This window comes from Pistacia vera, unplaced genomic scaffold, assembly GCF_008641045.1.
Source record: "Pistacia vera cultivar Batoury unplaced genomic scaffold, PisVer_v2 Contig754, whole genome shotgun sequence".
Classification (NCBI taxonomy): domain Eukaryota; kingdom Viridiplantae; phylum Streptophyta; class Magnoliopsida; order Sapindales; family Anacardiaceae; genus Pistacia; species Pistacia vera.
In genome coordinates, this window is record NW_022196617.1 from 847,098 (window position 1) to 865,905 (window position 18,808).

The following is an 18,808-nucleotide window of genomic DNA, read 5'->3' on the forward strand; positions in this document are numbered from 1 at the left end:
TGTGTTCTTAAGCATGGCATCCTGACAATCAATGAGACTGTGGTGTAGAGCCTCTATTTGGTGACAACTATGCATGTCCAAAAGAACCCTATTTAAACCAAACTAAAAGCATAAACAATTATATGGTCGGGACTCAAAATCCGCTGGAGGGAAGGGCAAGGAAAGACCACCTAAAAAAAAGCAAGCAACAACCCTACATTAAGGAATCTGAAGAGGCCTTCGATTCCATGTTAGCATAGATACTCAAAAGGCACATAAAGATTCATATGCCTTGTAGAAGTAAAGAACACACCCTTCCAGCATCAGCAGCCATGGCAGGAGCAATAAGAACATTAGCTTTTGTCAGAATATTAACCGCCATAGGGGTAGATGGCATATTCAAACCTAGGCAGTACATAAAAATTCATAATAATTAAAAAAATGACTCCAAAAATAAAAACAATGAAAAATAACAGAGAATAATGAGAATATAAGAAGAAAAATACAAGATAAATTCAACTTGTCAAACAGCCTCTTTCAAGTGTTCTTAAGTACCTGAAAATGATCAGCAAGACGTCTATATTGCCCAAAGAGATACCCCATCTCTCGGGTGCCAACACCCATCTCTTCTGATGGAAGATCCTCAAATTGCACAAAACAGTAAATCAGGCATGGAGAAGTGGGTCATACAACTCAGAGACTCCAAAACAGATTAAAGATGAAAAGGAGATCTTCTTAAGTTACCTTGTCAGGAGCCAGATATCTATAGATCTCATTCATGAAACTTTGGCAAAAGCGCATGATCAGCCAGCATGGGTTTCACAAAGAACTGTAAGAGAAACTTTCAGAATTTCTTAGAAGGGTTCTTACTGAAATACCATCTTAACAGAGAACAAACATCTTACCTCATTATCGCTTTTTCCTTTAGGATCATAATCACTTCCACCTGCTGCCCCTCCAAGTTTGTATGGTGATAAAGCATTCTTTAATGTCTGTAAAACAAAGAAACTATGAGCATGACGAAGCCAAAATTTCTTCACAACGCACACGAAGATAACTTTACTTACCATTAAGTTGAAGAGTCTCTGAAGCAACATCCACCCCACACCATGGCTCCAAGTCCTCCATAATCAATCGGAATCGCATAGGTCGTCCAATGCTTGGCGGCCCACTCAACGTAACCTTCAACAGCTTAGAACTCTCTCCTCCATCTCCAAAATACTCGGGTTCCACAAGTCTCTCTCTTAGCTCCCCCACCAGAACCCACTAACCAAACCCAGAAAAAGGGGAAAATGACGATATCAACACCCATCACCAAATTTCTTGAATATTGAAGACGATCGAAAAAACAAAGCGAAGATTAAAATTGAAACGAAGAATGACGATTGAACACAGAAGAGAAGATGAAGTTTAGTTGGGTTTAATCAATATTATAAAAATTTAATTTTAACCAAATTTTTCATTTATTTAAGTTAGTAAATCAACTTTTCATGCATAAAAATAAATAAATTAATTGATCTAACCAGATAAATACTGATCTTAAAGACATGATATTTTGCATTTATTTAAGTTATCTTAATACTTTTATCAATTTTCTTTTATTATAATTTTGCATGTCTTTAAAAAATATTATATAAATGCAATATCATGTTTTTAAAAAATTCTAAATCAGTTTTGCATGCACAAAAATAATAAATTAAATTTATCTAAACCAATTTCCTCTAAATAAGAGTAATAAATAAAATATTATAAAAGTAATACTCATTTTAAGAATAATTAACTAATATATCCTCTAATAGAGTCTTACTGAAAAATAAAAAACATTATTGTAATATAAGATTTTGAATTACAAAAAGGGAAGGGGAATGAATTTACCAATGGGTGAAGCAATTGCATCTCTCACATTTCAACAATCAACCGACGACTGATGATAGAGACTTTTGAATTGAGCGATCTTGCTCCTATCATCTCCTGTCTCCTTGTAACGCTCTTCCAAGCATTGCAATCAACAATCTCTAATTGCTGTAGTGTTGGTGTTTGAAGAATTTGATCTGGCAGTGCCTTAAATAATTACGCTTTTTATTTTCAAGATGAAGACATGGCATGATTGTAATATCTTTGTCTCTACTATTTAATCTCAGATTCCACTCTTCCCATCTTTAGCCATATGAAATGGAGGAATTTCAATTTGAAAGGCACAATCGATGATGTGGCATCATTTCTATTCCCAAAATTCATTACCCACTCTTTTATACTAAGCATGTCTTTTATCTTTAGTGATTCAAGGGATGGTAGTTTTCCCAAAGGAGGTAAATGCTCACAGTTGAAGCAATAAAAAAGCTCTAACTCCTTCAACTTGATTAAGATACCATCCAATCAAAGACATGGATTTCCTCCAAGTATTTTATCGTATTTCTCTAAATTTGAGGTGGTTTAATGCTTCAATAACATTACATTCTCTTCATTTTCGCTTCTCTCCTTATAGTTATACTGAGTATAAAATGATAAAGTCAAATGAAGGAGATTTTTGGTACTCTAAAATCTGCAATTTAAGTCATTACTATCCCTCACATTTACCAACTCTAAGTGTAATGGCCCAGTTTAGGTTTTTCAAAGAATCAAGACAGTGCATGCTTTGTTACCATAATCATAATCACCATTAATAACAAATTTATCTAATGTCTTTAGACAACTCAATTCTCTACTCCTTTTGGAATGTACCTTAATCTTATTGTCCCACCAATTATAATGCCTCAAATTAACTAACTTTCCTATCCCTTGGTAGCTTCTCAGATAAAACAACCAGTGACATCCAAGGTTTGTAGATTATATAATCACACAATACCCCAGGCAATTTTCTATATTATAATTATCCGTCAACTTAAGGTACCTCAAATGCACTAAATATTTTATTCCTTTTGGAATTTTACACTTTAGCCCATCAAATTAATGTCCTCAGACATGTTATTGCTCAAATGTCCGATAAGAATCTACTTTAACGCCTACCTTCTCAACTACAAAGCACTAATTTTTTTAGCTTAATAGAGAAGGAACTCTAAGAGAATCACTACTTCTTAGTATAATGTCGAAACTTTCACAGAAATCTTTAATTGAGGAATTGCATCACTCTCAACTTCTATTGCAAAACATTCATTCTTTGCAACAAATTGAACAAAGTCATGCACTATCATGCATCTGCATTCTAATACTACCATCATATTACTTTCTCAAAACTTGAAACAAAGAACGCATTACTAATTTTCAATATTCTTCACCAACTAATTCTATTTCTTTGGTTCCTTCTACCTTAAGAAAACCTTGGGCCATCCATAACTTGATCAATATATCTTTTCCTATCACATAGTCCTTTGGAAATGTGGCACAATATGTAAAGCATTTCTAAGCTTAGAAGACAATCATAATAGCTCAAGAGGATTGGGGGGAAGAGCTCTTTTTCTATCTCTTCTAATTGCCATAATCACTATCTAGACACTTTGCCATTGTTCGCATGTGTTTTAAATTCAAGAGACTCCTAAAGTCTTTATAGCAAGAGGCAAGCCATCACACTTCCCTACAATCTTTCTACCATATCTTTTAATTTTTCATATTCTGCCTTATCTTTCCAAAAATGCAACTTGATTAAATAATGACCAAGATTCCTCTCGCCTAATCTTCCTATTTGGATGTTTTGGTGCTTCTCATACTTTTTGCAGTATTCTCTTTACGTGTAGTCACCAAATTCACTCCCTTGAGAAGCGACTCAAGAGCATCTTCACTTGTTCCCATTTTCTAGAATTGTCAATCCACACATCATCTAAAACAAGAAATTTCTTCTCCTTAATAGATCTTGTATGTCTTTAACAAAGATTCTAGTTGACTTCAGCTTTTTTCATGACTTATGTGTTTACATAGTTTCTTGTTTACTTTATCTTTCTTTTCACCTAAAACAGATTCAAGAATTGCTTTGCAATTCTAATCTCATCGAAAGGATCAGAGGCACACACCCAAATTTTCTTACAAAATGGGTGTGTGACCTCGTCATCATTAAAAACTAATCGAGCTAGAGTAGTTTTTCCAATCCTCCCATCCCACTATAGAAATGGTAGAGATGGTTGATTCTTGACTACTCTCAGCTAACAAGTAGTTTTTTAATGTATTCCTATCATGATCTCTTCCATAGACCTCTCGTAAATTAATAAAAGTAGTTATTTCGTGCTCTGGTTGTCTAGTGCCTATAGTCAGCTAAAATTGAAACTATCCTTTCCTTGGCAATTCACCAAGTCTTTTATTTAGATCTTTTATCTTGATAGCAATTCATGACGTAGGAAAATCTTCTTGCAACAAAAGGAATCAGACGAGACGAAGAACATACCTTTTTCCAAAGCTTGGAAGCATTTTCACTTCCTTCATTTGTGATTTTTGCTCGCCGTGATCCACCCATCCAACACGTCCTCGATGTCATATGAGACTTCTCTGAGCTGATCCAACCAATTCGTACACCCCTCTCCTCCCTTCTCGTACTCTGCGTCTTCAATCACAGCTTGAATGGCCTGGAAATTGCTGGTGAGCTTTCCCACAGCTTTGTCAGCACAAGCAAGAAGTTTCATCTCTTCAGCGGCTAGTGAAGCCAATTGACCCAGGATGGTGGAGACAAGTGATTCAGCCATAGCAAAAGATGGTAATTGCTTTATGATATTGAATATTTTTGTGTTTGGTTGTTTTGTGGAATTTCTAGCCTTCGTTTGTTATTTATAGCCCAAAAAGACCACAATCTTTCACCAGTGACCCTAAGCAGCATGTTGTTTGATGCTGGTTAAGGTACCAAGCTTTTCTCAAACAAAAGCAATTCTCATATTCTTTCTTTCTTCATATCCAACATGGTAGCACATTCTTTGCTTTCATGGTAGTTAAATTATGGAGTGTTAGCATCATTTTATTTATAAATTCTCCTTGTTCCTCTCTCTCTCTCTGTTATTATAAGTGAATGATTTATGTGGAATAATAATGTATGATAGACCACCATTTGTCAAAGCATATATTGATCTCTTCAAACAATCTAAAATGGTATTATTTATAAATTGTAAAAAATTTTTCTTTCTTTATTTTATGACGCAAAGAATCCTAGTTGTTGTTTGATGCAGTGAAGGTTGTTGTTGCTTTCAGACAATCTAAAATGCTATATTCTTTTCTTCTTAAACAAGGTCTGATAAGATCATTTTGCTCCTAAATCTTCTCCCAACTTTGATAAGTCTAGTAATTGCCAAGGAAATGTTTGTTCCCTTTATTTGAATTTCTCAACATAAACACACAAGAAGATTATTCACCGATTAGTTTTTTGATCATTTAACAACCTGTTTTATTTTAGCAGATTTACTTATTTTGGGGATACTTTTTTCTGTTTGGAAAAGATAAGCATCCAACCTCTTCCAGTAAAAATTAATCTTTGTGCTTCGCCTGCATATTTTAAAGTGATCATTCTCCTTTCGCATTTTAATAAGTGAATCGTTGAATGATTGATTAATCCCTTGTACCTACAGTTTGCATGTAATTTTTGTCTGATAAGATTAGATTTTCATGTTTTTCTTTTTCTGTTGTTTATTATATATTGATCAGTCTTTACGGATATAGTCAGAAAAGACTTATCAATTTGCTCTGGCAAGTGTGCATTGCACTTGCAGTAAAAATCAACAAGTCTTTCTTATGTTGCTCAAGAAAATTTATATTATGTCTTCTCTATATTTGATTAACTAATGCAATTCCAAGAATTATCATCATTTGTGACTGATATATGTTTGAAGCACCAGAACTACACCTCATGCTAGTCACTGAAAGTTTTTGTATATTCATTTTAAGACTTCTTTTGTTCCTCCATTTCCTTTTCATCATAATGTCTTTTCAATGCTTCTAACGAATGTTTCTGATTACCTTTACTTATTGTTTTCAGTTTGAGTTTTCATATAAGAATGAGATATTTATGAAGGAGAGATTCCTCAGTGCTGCAAGTCCCTTCCTTCGCATGTTGGCACATTGCGTTTTTGAAGGTGAAGATTGCTTTATAAGATGTCTCAAGGTTGCATAACAAGGGGAAACTGTCATTTACATATTTTTCAGTTGAAGGCACTTTAATATGAATTGGAATAATATTACTTTCTACATTAGAAATTGTGTTATACTAAAATTAGAGTTGATTGGTTGGTGATAAAAAGTCAGATATGTCCTCATCGGTAAATTTCACAATCTGTCAAGTAAGGAGAATAATTACCCCATATTCCATCAATCGCTGGTTATAAATATGAAGAATCTTCAATTTCCCTAAGACTGCCATACAATGGACAGTTGAATTTATTTCCAATGTCACTAAAACGGTATTTTACATATTGCAATAAAAAATTGAGAGAGAGCTTTTACAGACTAACAAACAAAATATTTCTGGGAACAAATCTAAAGCCACTTCCTATTCTACTCTAAGTACTAATTAAGTGGCTTTCGGGGTTTAGTTCACAGAAAACATTATAGTTGAAAAACGCCATAGCAGTAAGTCTACCTTATTTTTGCTTTATGGATTTATTCTTTTCTTTTAATACATTCTTTGCTTTCATGCTAGTAAATTATAAGTTTTAGTATCATTTTGCTTATTGGACATCTATTTTTCATGTACAAATTCCCTATTTATCTCTGTTATTATAAAATGATAATTATTTATATGAGACGAAGAATCCTTGTCATGGCTTTGATGCTAGTAAAGGTATGTTGTTTCTTTTGTCCTGTAATGCTATATTCTTTTCTTATACACGTCTTCCCTTGGTGCTAATTAATTTAAAAAAACCTTTACAATATATCTTAGCCATTCCTTGTAATCCTTAGATAATTTGAGATTTTGTATAAAATTCACTATATCTGTATAGTGTGGCTCTATGACTATCTTGTTCTAGAAGATCTGCTGATTTTCTTTTATTGACTACCCTGTTTCTTCTCTGTTTTTATAAGCTATATTTATGTCATAATGTATAAAATTTACCATATTCTATTAATGATTATAAATGCATGAAAACCCCATTTGCGTATGAAAACATTGTAATTTTTAGCTTCAATCAAATTTAATTAGAACCCTTTGCTTGTAACTGAATGACATGTTCTCAAAATGAGAAATCAATTATCCACTGCAGTGACATTAAATTATTATAATTAGTAAGAACAATCAATGTCCAAAAGATAAACATAGAGATTAATTGGTGGGAATATATATATTAAAAAGAATATACAATACTACAAAACTATACAAATGACATGCTAAATATGATTAGATGATTAATAAAAAAATTAAGTTAATAAATGCATATTAATATAGTAAATGATATGGCATTGCAAAATAATGTCAGTCACTCTTTATAGGTCACGTTGTATATAATCTTTGAAGTATAGTATTACTCAAACTAAAATGGAGGCTAAAAATCACTTCCATTTGTCATGTCATGTAATTTAACCTTCCATATTATGATGCATATTTTTTCAATATTTCAATTAAAGATAAAAAAATAAAAAAGTATCATTAATTTTTCCTTTCTTTTGAATCCTACACTTGCCTTTTATTATTTTTTATTTTATGAATAATATTTTGTTTTATTCTTTTTCCATGTTTTAATTTTGACGGGCTAATTAGGCCAATCTTTTAGGAGGATGGACCTCACAAGTTAAACTTAATCTCGGCCTAGTGGTGGATTACCCTTAACCATTAAGCCCATGAATTCTTGAAAGCTCAAACAAAGCTATCTCTATATCTTTTGCAATTCGGTTATATAATTAAGACAATGGAATTAAATTTATTCCAATTTCACTAAGTAATGTATTTTTACAACAAGCATTTCTAAAACGACACCCATGTACAAGACCAAACCACAATGGTAATTTTTGCTTCAATCAAAATTAAAGTTAAGACTCTTTGCTTGAAACTTGAATACCATATCGTTTTCTATTTATGAAAGATCGACAAGGTGTTTCTCAATAATCATGAGGTTCTCAATATACGTGCTTCACCATGAGGTACATGTTGAACTTCTTTTTGTTTGAGTTATGGACATTAATGGTCATTGCTAGACTATTTTCGTTGCATTTGGTACATGCTATACTACAAGCACATTAGGCGAGGGACACCATTTAGATAGAAAGCGTAAGAGACTGCAAGCTCTATGTCAAACAGTCGAGTTTTAGTAAACACACGATATAGGATGCATTGACCCCGTCTGCAATTGCTCTTGTTATGAATCTTCATACTAATATGAAACTCAGGACTAAGATGCTTGGAAAACTTCGTTGGTTGCATTATTGCTGCCCAAGAAGTACAAAACGATGATGTCAACAACTTTGCACTAGGATGTCCAAAGTAATACTAGAATGAGAAAGCTTAGCCAATGTTTACAGACACATACCCAAAATATAATAAAGCATATCCAGCAAGTTTTGTACCTTCAACTGCAAAATTTGGCCAAAGTAGTATCTGATTTTATCATTTTAACACTCCGCAGGAGCCAAGGATATTGCAAACTCACAACAAAAACTTCCGTACATAGGGCATCTGTGATTCTGCCCAAACTCTCCTTTGTGTAAGAAAAAGCAGCTGTTTCCTCTGATTCGGTTCTGGTCCTTTCTCTGCACATCACCTCAATAAATGCAAATAATAAAAGATACAGCCTCTTGAAAAATGAAGAATTACAAGAAATTGTCATGACTTACTCTCCCTCCTAAATAATAAACTCCCCTGTTTTTTACTCTGTTCTTTGTATACATTAATGTATCAAAGATTGTCAATTCTGTTGCTTCCACAAATTCAGAAGAAAAATCCATGAGAAAACCACTTGCAGAGCTATAGCTAGTTTGACGACAATTGATTTTTTTCAATTTCAATCTTTATTCAAATTATACCCTTCATTTGTAACTTGAAACCTATGTTGTTCTTTAGTATATAAAAGGAACGACTAAGAAGGGTTTTCAATCTTTGAAAGATTTCTTTGCTCTAAAATATGCTGTTCTATTAATTTACGGTGACGGGTTTCTATGACAACAAGCTCATGCAGAGACAAAATCAAGTAGTTTATTTTCAAGAAAGTCTAGCCCATAACCTGTCACTCTAATGAACAATTGTCAACGATATGCCTTGTTTGATCGCAAGAATAAATATAAGAATTAAAACAAAAGTGGAAAGACAAATTACCTTAAGTCAGCATATATTGTGGACAAAGAAAAGGAAGAATTAACTCATTGTGCCAAGCTCAATAGTCAAAAGATAACAGAAGCTGCTTAGCCAAAACAAAAAGGCGAAAGTCATTAATCCCATGTTAGTGTTTTACAAAATGCTTTGATCTTCTTATTTTCCAACAGCCTGATGAAAAAATTTACCACCATAAGTTGATCCTTTCATGTGATAATCAACAGCAGGTTTCTATGTTTGGATTTAATATGTTATGCAAGCACAGATAATATATATAAATCTTAAAATGGGAGATAACATGAAAATAATGACACATTAGTCATGTAAATAGCTTTTAAATGAATAAATTGGTTGATCTCCAAAAATGGAGATGAGGTCTCCCTTTTATACACATTGTGTGACAGTGGTTGGGGTTGGTATGATGGGGCTAATTACATCATAATCCCCGTAATCTGGATTTGAGTGAGCCCCTCCCTTCTTAAGTTGAACACCTATACTTAGCTTTGATGAGCTTGTTTGTAAAGTCATCTCTTATGGGAGTGACACATGGGACGATTGACAGTTAGATCTTGGTATAATTTGTAGATAGGTGCACAAATCTTCTGTCGAAAATCATTCACAACATTATGCAGATAACGTATAATTCTTAAAATGGAAAATGGGAGATAACATGAAAAAAATGGCACATTAGTGATGTTAAGTATGGTAATCAGTACACTAGTTACGAATGTCCAAGTATATTTTAGAAAGTTTTACCAGCTACTCACTCACCTTGCTACTCTCTTTTCATGCCAAAAGCAACATAATCGGTAGAGAAATCAAAGTCTTCCCCCTAACATTAACATGATACATATTTACGTGGACATTACCAGATCAACATGTATAAGACATCTATATATTTCTCAGAAGATACCTTGTACATGCATGAGATTAAAGAACTAACATCCACACGAGATAACTCTAAAAATGAGAGTAATCAAAAGAAATGATAACATTTGATAGAGAGATCATAGAGTTTTTTTTTGCTTTAACATGGTTTTTACTTTTTAGACTATTTGAAACAAATCAATGAAAGAAGAATTACCTTTCAGTCAATTTTGCTAGTCCGCATCAACAGTATCACTCAAATTTCTCCAAAGCTGTATTTTGGGAGGGAATCTCACCAAGCACTCAGCATTTTGTTCTATTGAGCCCATATCTCTGTTTCTAATTGAAATTTCTGCCATACATATGCTCCATGAATTTGTTAAGCTACGGCAGAGTTACAAATTTCTTTAAATTAGCTATCATGGCTAGTAATTATGAATGAATTTTTAAAATCATGAATTTGAAAGAGATAAGGAAGGAGTTACAGAGGATAACTAATCATTATGATCTTTGGGCATGAAGTATTACACCACTTGGTTCCTCATCTCAATGTATGCTTCACATACAGATCTTCTGGATAGGCGACTGTCAAATGGTTTAAGTTATTTTATGTTCTTTAAAAAAACTTGCAGATGGTTCATGGTTGCATATCTAACCTCCAACTACTTCCATGCGTCATCTTAATTACTTCAGAAACTTGACAATAAACTTCCAAGGTTTAGAAAAAAAGAATTTATATCTGATTAAACAGTCAAAAGAACACAGAACTTTGCATTGTCGCCAACATGATAGAGGAACAGATTGTATCTCCTTATAAATTGAGCTTCCGCTCGCCCTGGCGTCCAATGGTGGGCTGGGAAGCGTCTTGGATGGGTTGAACCAAATGGGCCGGTTTTAAACATGGTGCACATGGGTGGTTTTGGGAAGAGTTTTAATTCGGGTGGAGTTCGGGTTAGGCATCCGAGTTGGATACCAGGCGATAATGGTGTGTTCGTGCCCGTGGTGGTGGTGAGAGTTATTTTCCAAACCGTAAGGGATGTCGATGGCATGACCCAAAATTTGGACTTTCGAGATATTTATCCTCTTTTGGGTACTAAATTAACCTATTTATCATAGGTTCAGTGAAACTATTGTTTTGCTTAATAAGTATGGAATAGGATTTCAGAATTGATAGTTTATAAGATAAGTTGATGAATGGGAGAAATCCAAAGTCCATAGTTCAAGTCTTAGGTCAAGCAATAAATAAATGCTTGGCACAATGGTAATTTTTAGCTTCAATCAAAATTAAAATAGACTCTTCGCTTGGAACTTGAATATCATGTTGTTCTCTAATATATGAAAGGAATGACAAGTTGTTTCCAATATACAGCTTCACCACGAGGTACATGTTGAACTTGTTGAGTATGGACATTAATGGTCACTGCTCGACTATTTTCCTTGCATTTGGTACACATTATACTGCAAGCACATTGAGACGAGGGACAACCATTTATGATAGAAAGCGAAAGATACTGCAAGCTCTATGTGAAGCAGTTGAGTTTCAATATACACAAGAGATAGAATGCATTTGGTACACGTTATACTGCAAGCACAGTGAGACGAGGGACAACCATTTATGATAGAAAGCATAAGTATACTGCAAGCTCTGTGAACAGTTGAGTTTCAGTAACACAAGAGATAGAAGCATTGACCTCATTTGCAATTGCTCTTGTATGAATATTCACTTTCTTGCATTTGTCTGAATTTGCTTATTGCAAGACTAGATTCTTGTATGTGTAAATCCTGTTTGAACAATCAAATGTCCAAAAGATAACATAACGTTTATATTGGTGGGATATATATACACATTTCGAACATTCTATACAAAGTGAGTGGTCAAGAATATAACTGAATGAATTAATAAAAAAAATTTCAAATTAATGAATCATATTAAATGATAGTAAAGGATATAGATAATGCAAAAATAGTGTCACGTCACTTTATATAGATCATGTTGTATAAAATCTTTGTAAGTATAGTATTATTTATATTAAAATGAGAGCTAAAAATCACTTTTCCTATTGTCATGTAATGTAATCCAACTTCCAAATTATGACGCATATCTTTTTAATATTCAATTCAAAAAAATTATAATTAAAAAAAAAAGAATACGTTAATTTGCCTTTATTTGAATCCTACACTTGCTCCTTTTATTTTAGCCTAATAAACCCATCTTTTCAGAGCATGAGCCTCACAAGTTAAACTTAACACGGGCCCAATGGTGGTCAGCCTTAGCCATCAAGTCTATGAATTCTTGAAAGCTTAAACAAAGCTAATATCTTTGATCTTTTTGCAATTCTGGTTATTAGAATTAAGGAACCACAAAACCTATAGCCACAACAAACTAAAACCCATTCTCAAATCCCAACAATGATCATGCTAAAACTGTAAGGACATGTTTGACACGCATCATAACATAAATTAAGTAAATATAATAGTGTTATTTAGCATTGCATTCTATAATACAATATGAAGATTTATAATGTTCAATGTTGTTGAACGAATCAAAGCGGTAGTTAAACATGGTCATGCCAATCAATACGGGACGCTATCGATCAAACTCTGATTACTTTGGTCAAAATCTATTCAACATTGTCATAGTAGTCAACTCAGTTATGCATTTACCGTTGTAAATTTAAATTTATGAATACTGATTAATTAACTAATACAATGGTTTTACTAGGCATTTTTTAATGTAGAATAGATGCATTATTTAATTTTTGTACTAGTTAGTCAATGCAATTGGTAACACTATATTGCTTTTTTTGTGTTATACTTGTATCTATGTTATATATGTCACGTACTAAATATCTATTGCTTGAGTAAATAAGAAAATTAATGATTTCTGAATGATTTTTTGAACGTGGATTAGATATTAAGAGTTTGCCAGAATGAAGCTTGAAATAGACCATAGAAAACATTACAAATATTCAATTTGCAATTCAAAAACTAGTATTCAAGTAAATATAATTCCATTCAGAAAATAAAATGCCTTCAACGAAGAACATATCAAATTCACTTTTAACACTTATCAATCCTTGACACCATAAAATAAAATCATAAAATTAAGATGCATAACTCAATATAACAAACAAAGTTTTCCCCTTTATTAATTCATCAAAACTCAAAAAATAATTGACACAACCAACATACTAACTTTAAGATATCTCCTGACATTCATTAATTCTGAATCCTACACTTGTCTTTTTATTTATTTATTTTTATACACATTTTTGTTGTATTCTTTTTCTATGTTTTAAATTTTCACAGGCCTAATAAGCCCCATTTTTTGGGAGCAGGGCCATAGAAGTTAACTTGTCTCGGGCCCAGTGGTGGATTAGCCTTAGCCATGAAGTTCATGATTCTTGAAAGCTTAAACAAAACTAATATCTATGGATCTTTTTGCAAATTTGGTTATTAGAATTAAGGAACCACAAAACCCATTGCCACAAACAAACTAAAACCATATCTCAATCCCAGCAATGACCATGCCAAATGAAACTGTAAGGACATGTTTGACACGGCTCATACATAGTTTAAGTAAATATTTAGTATTATTTAACATTGCATTGCTTCTATTATTATCGAAATATTGTTAATGTTTAATGGCGTTCAACAGACGTAAACAAAGCTTGAACGACTTGTGGTCAATGTTGTTAAACGGAAGTCAAAGCGTTAGTCAAACATGGTTAATGCCATTCAAACTTGGTTGTTATTTATCAAACTCTTGATTAACTTCGGCTAAACTCTATTCAACGCTTGTCAATGGTAGTCAAGCCTTCACTTCAACAAAAGTTTTATACTTTGTTAATTCATCAAAACTCAAAAAATAAATTAACACAACCAATTTAATAACCTTAAGATATTTCCTGATATTTCGTCAATTCTCTGTAAGACAATGCATTGTCGCCACATGATACGGGAATAGATTTGGAGCTTCACAATTTCCTCTTCAAAATTGGCTCCTTCTTATATGTAAACTCAAACTGCAGCACAGTAATTAATATGGCAATAAAAAACACTTGTTTAAGCATGTACAATTAATAACTGGAAAGAAAAAAGAGAAGAATCTAGTGTTAGAAGTGCGCAGGCAAAAAGGTACCTTAACTAAGTGAAAATATACAGTTATTACCTATTATCTGTTATGTATTCCTATCGTCCTAGCTTTAGATAACAGATGAAAGTAAGGTACCTTTGAACTCTACTTGGTGACAAAATACAGATAAAACCTTGGATTACAGAGTTAATCAATCACAATAAAGAAGTAAATTGAGCTTCAGCAACTAATCATCTTTTGTTCATCATCTTTGGACAAATGCTGGATACGGAACTTTCTTTTCATCTCCCAAAACCAATTTCTCTCCAGGAAACAAGTCAGATTGTCTAAAACGTTGTTGTTTTAGATCGTTTTGAAGTTTGTTTTTGGATGGGAATGACACCAGAATTTCAATTTCTCATCTCGTTCTGACATGGCAAACCTCTTGTTTCCATATTCAACAAGTAATACACTTACGTCAACACGAATTCAGCCAATGATGTCCCCCACTTAATTCGCAAATAAGTATTAAGTACACAATAGTTGAGATCCCAGACTTTGTGTCCAATGATCATTGCCGTCAATTATTTTGCAAAAAAACTGACCTTTAGATAAATTCCACCACACATGACCCTTAGGATATGTGTGTCTATATAAGGACACGTATGAGCAACTCTTTTATCAATAATAAATAGGGACAACGACATTTTCCCACCCAAGGTTGGCAAAACGACCCTTTCCCACCCATCAAGTTTCAAAATAACACTTTCCCACCCTTCGTTAGGTTATGTTATATTTTCCATTAATATTTTACTGAAAAGACAAAATACCCTTAAATATTTTACTTTATAATTGTTTATTATTTTCTAATTAGCCAAAAAGTTAAATATTAAAAAAAAAAGTTAACCCCACCTAAAAAGTTAGGAGTGATGCTATAAAATTGTTTAAAGTTAAATATTCTTAATATTATTTATAATGTCATCAATATACATTACATCACTATTATTTATAATGTTTTTCATTTTTACTAATAACATAAAAATTAATGTTCCTAATTAATTAAATAAACAAAGAAAAATATATCTTTATGCTTGGACTAATAGATAATCGAATAAATATTTGAATTAATTAATTTTAATTTATAATAACTAATTAAAATAACTATTTTAAGGATATTTTATCTTTTCAGTAAAATATTAACAAAAAACACTAACAGAACCTAATAAGGGTGGAAAGTGCATTTAAAACTTGATGGGTGGGAATGTCGTTTCATCAAACCTTGGTGGGAAAATGTCGATCTCCCATAACAAATATCTCATTAGTCCTACCACATGTATCAATTATATAAGGCGAATAAGGTATGGTTAGCCTTATCACAATTAACATAAACATAAAAACCTTCTGACTTCTTAATCTCTCTTTTTTATCAATTCTCAATATGGCGGAAGCACTTGTTTCCATAGTCTTGGATTCAACTGGCTTCAATCGGCCGTCAAAGAGTAGGAGGACGGATAAGGCTGATTGCTGGTGCTGAGCAGAAGTTGAAAAGCTTCAAAGAAATTTCGTTGCCATTCAAGCTGTGCTTGCTGATGCTGAGAACCGACAATTGAAGGAGAATGTTGTGAGAGATTGGTTGGACAAGCTCAAAAACATATCCTATGACATAGATATGCTTTGGATGAGTGGAACACAAAGATAATGCTTAAAGAAGCTAAAAACAAGTACGCTTCTAAGCCTTTGAAAAAGGTACGTTATGTCATTCTTCACTATCTTAGTTGTGGTTCACTGGTTTTACGTCGTAAAATTGCTATCAAATAAAAATCTAATGGAAAACTTAATATTATTGCTATGGAGAAAGAGAGGTCCACTTTAATCTATCACTGAGGTTAGCAAAGAAGTAGAACGACCATTGACAACCTCTGTAATTGATTTACAGAGGTTTATGGAAGAGATGATGATAGAATAGAATACTAGATTGTTGTTAGTCATCAAAGCAATCAACAAGTCCTCCCCATAATCTCTATAGTAGGGAGACTTGGCAAGACACTCTAGCTCGATTAGTTTTTAATGACGAAAAGGTGAACACTCATTTTGATAAAAAATATGTGTGGTGTTTCCGAGCCTTTCGATGAGCTTAGGATGCCAAAGCAATCCTTGAATCTCTTACAAATAATGCACCAAACTTAAATGTGTTAGAAACAGTAGTGCAAACATACGTCGACATATAGAGGGAAAGAAATTCCTTCTTGTCCTAGATGACATATGGACTGAAAATTCAAAAGATTGGGATCAATTGAAGCATCTTTTTCGATGTAGTTCTCCAGAAAGTAGAATTTTAGTGACCACACGTAAAGAGAATGTTAAATGCCATAGGAACTGCCAAAATGATCTCACTGGGGATACTACCTGACGAGAAATGTTTGTCATTGTTTAGTCAAATTGCTGTTTTTGGAAAGACCAATGAAGAATCTAATAGATTTGTAGAAATTGGTAGAAAAATTGTTCAAAAGTGTAAGGGTTTGCCACTTGCTGTAAGGACTTTAGCGAGTCTTTTGCGTTATAAAAGAACATTTGTCGAGTGGCAAATATCTTAGAGAGTGAATATGGGAATTAGAAGGTAGAACAAGAGCTTTTTAGACCTCTACTACTGAGTTATTATGTTTAGCCCTCTTTTAAAAAAATGTTTCTCATATTGTGCATTTTTCCAAAGGATTATGAAATAAAGAGGAACTTAATTAGGTTATGATGGCTCAAGGTTATGTGAGGTCAAAACCAAATAAGGATATGGAGTTAGTTGGGTGAAGAGTATTTTGAAACTTTAGCAGTGCGTTCTTTCTTCCAAGATTTTCAAAAAGATGAAGAGGATATCATATAAGGTCCTGCAAGATGCATGATATATGACATGATTTGCTCAATTTCTACCCAAATGATGTTATACAACAGAGGTTGAGGGTACAAGAGAATTTGAATTACTATCTTCTTATGATAATGTTAGACATTCAATGATAAAGATTCAAGGAGGGGCCTCATTTCCTAGCTCTATTTACTAGAAATACTTTTCTACGTAGCCTTATGTTGATTGAATTACGGTATTGATCCAAATAGTTTGTCCAAATTAGTTGATCAGTTTACATGTCTAAGTCATTTATTTGAAGAAATGCTCAATTGAAGAACTTCCTGTAGAATAAAAAATTAATACACTTGAGGTACCTTGATTTGTCTTGGAATGATAACATAAAGAATTGCCAAGAGTATTGTGTGGGTTATATAATCTACAAACCTTAACATCACTTATTGTAGAAATCTCATAAACTCCCTAAAGGGATGGGAAACTTAATCACCTGAGATATTTGTTATGTTGGGGTGTCCTAGTATAAGATGGATGCCAAAAAGTTTCGAGCGTTAATTGGTCTACGAACATTATGGGAATTTGTTGCAAGTGACGGCGGTTATGGTAGCAAAGAATGTTCTGTTGAATGTCTTAAAAACTTCAATCACCTTCGGGAAATTCAATAAGAGGCTGGGAAAATTGACAGATGTGGGTAAGTTTAGGGGAATAAATTTAACAAAAAGAAAGACTTGCGTTACTTGCGTGCGCACTTCGATGGAGGATGAATGAGAAGCATGAACAACTTCTTGAGGCCTTGCAACCGCCTCCAAATTTAGAGGTATTGGTACTGGGACTTTACAATGGACAGTTGGAAACACAAATGTGCATGATGTCATTAACCAATTTGAGAAAGTTATTTCTTGGGATTGCATAAACTGTGAGCATTTGTCTCTTTGGGTAAGTTATCATCCCTCAATTCTTTTAATTCGGAGATTGGAGGTGTAAAAAGGGTGGGCAATGTGTTTTTGGAATACAGAGTGATGTCTGTCATCATCTTCATCAATTATTGTGTTTCCCAAACTGAATTTCTTCGCTTCTGGGGAATGAACGAATGGGAGAGTGGAATTACGAGATTACAATGACAGAAGATGAAGATATTACAGTAATGCCATCTCTTCAGACCTTGGAAATTGGTGACTGCCCCAATTAACGTCACTGCCAAACCACCTTTGTCAGATGACAACGTTGAAGAAAAGAATTGTTATTTGTCCTCTTCTCGAAGAACAGAGAACCGATAGCTGATCATCAATTTCCCATTGATTCTATATGTGCGAAGATACCAACTTTCAATTCTCAATCGAACACCAACAATGCCATCACCGTAACCCCAGTAATTTCCTCTCCTTCATTTTTAAGAGAAATTTGATAATTTTTACTTCATTTTTGTTAATGTGACTTTGTGTTGTTCATTAAACTAACTCTTGCTAAAGTTTATTCTTGTTTCTTTTCATGCTGCAGCAACCGTACAATCATGCACTAAGACACCATTAGCATTGTGTTGTTTTGTTGCACTTGGATTCTAATGCTGTTGAATGAAAACGGTCTAGGTAATGTGACCACGTAATCTTATATAATCTTATTGAGTACGATAAAATACTACTCGAAAATCAGTTTTAACATCCTTTGCACTTACATTCTATTTTCAAGAGATTTTATCATTATACTTCATTTTCGTATATGTGATTTTGTGTTGTTCTTCTAACTGAAGTTTGTTTTTCTTTTCTTTTTTTTTCAAGCCGCAGCAACAGAAACCTGCACTGAAGACTGTTGTAAGAATGTTGAATATCAGTCA

The 18,808-nt window shown here is 33.2% G+C and overlaps 1 protein-coding gene across 3 annotated transcripts in view; it reads right to left on the reverse strand.

The window, feature by feature from the left end:
- The window catches only part of LOC116115792 (NADP-specific glutamate dehydrogenase), a 103,247-nt gene that overhangs the window by 25,989 nt on the left and 58,450 nt on the right, over positions 1 to 18,808 (reverse strand). The gene's annotated exons all lie outside the window — the stretch shown is intronic.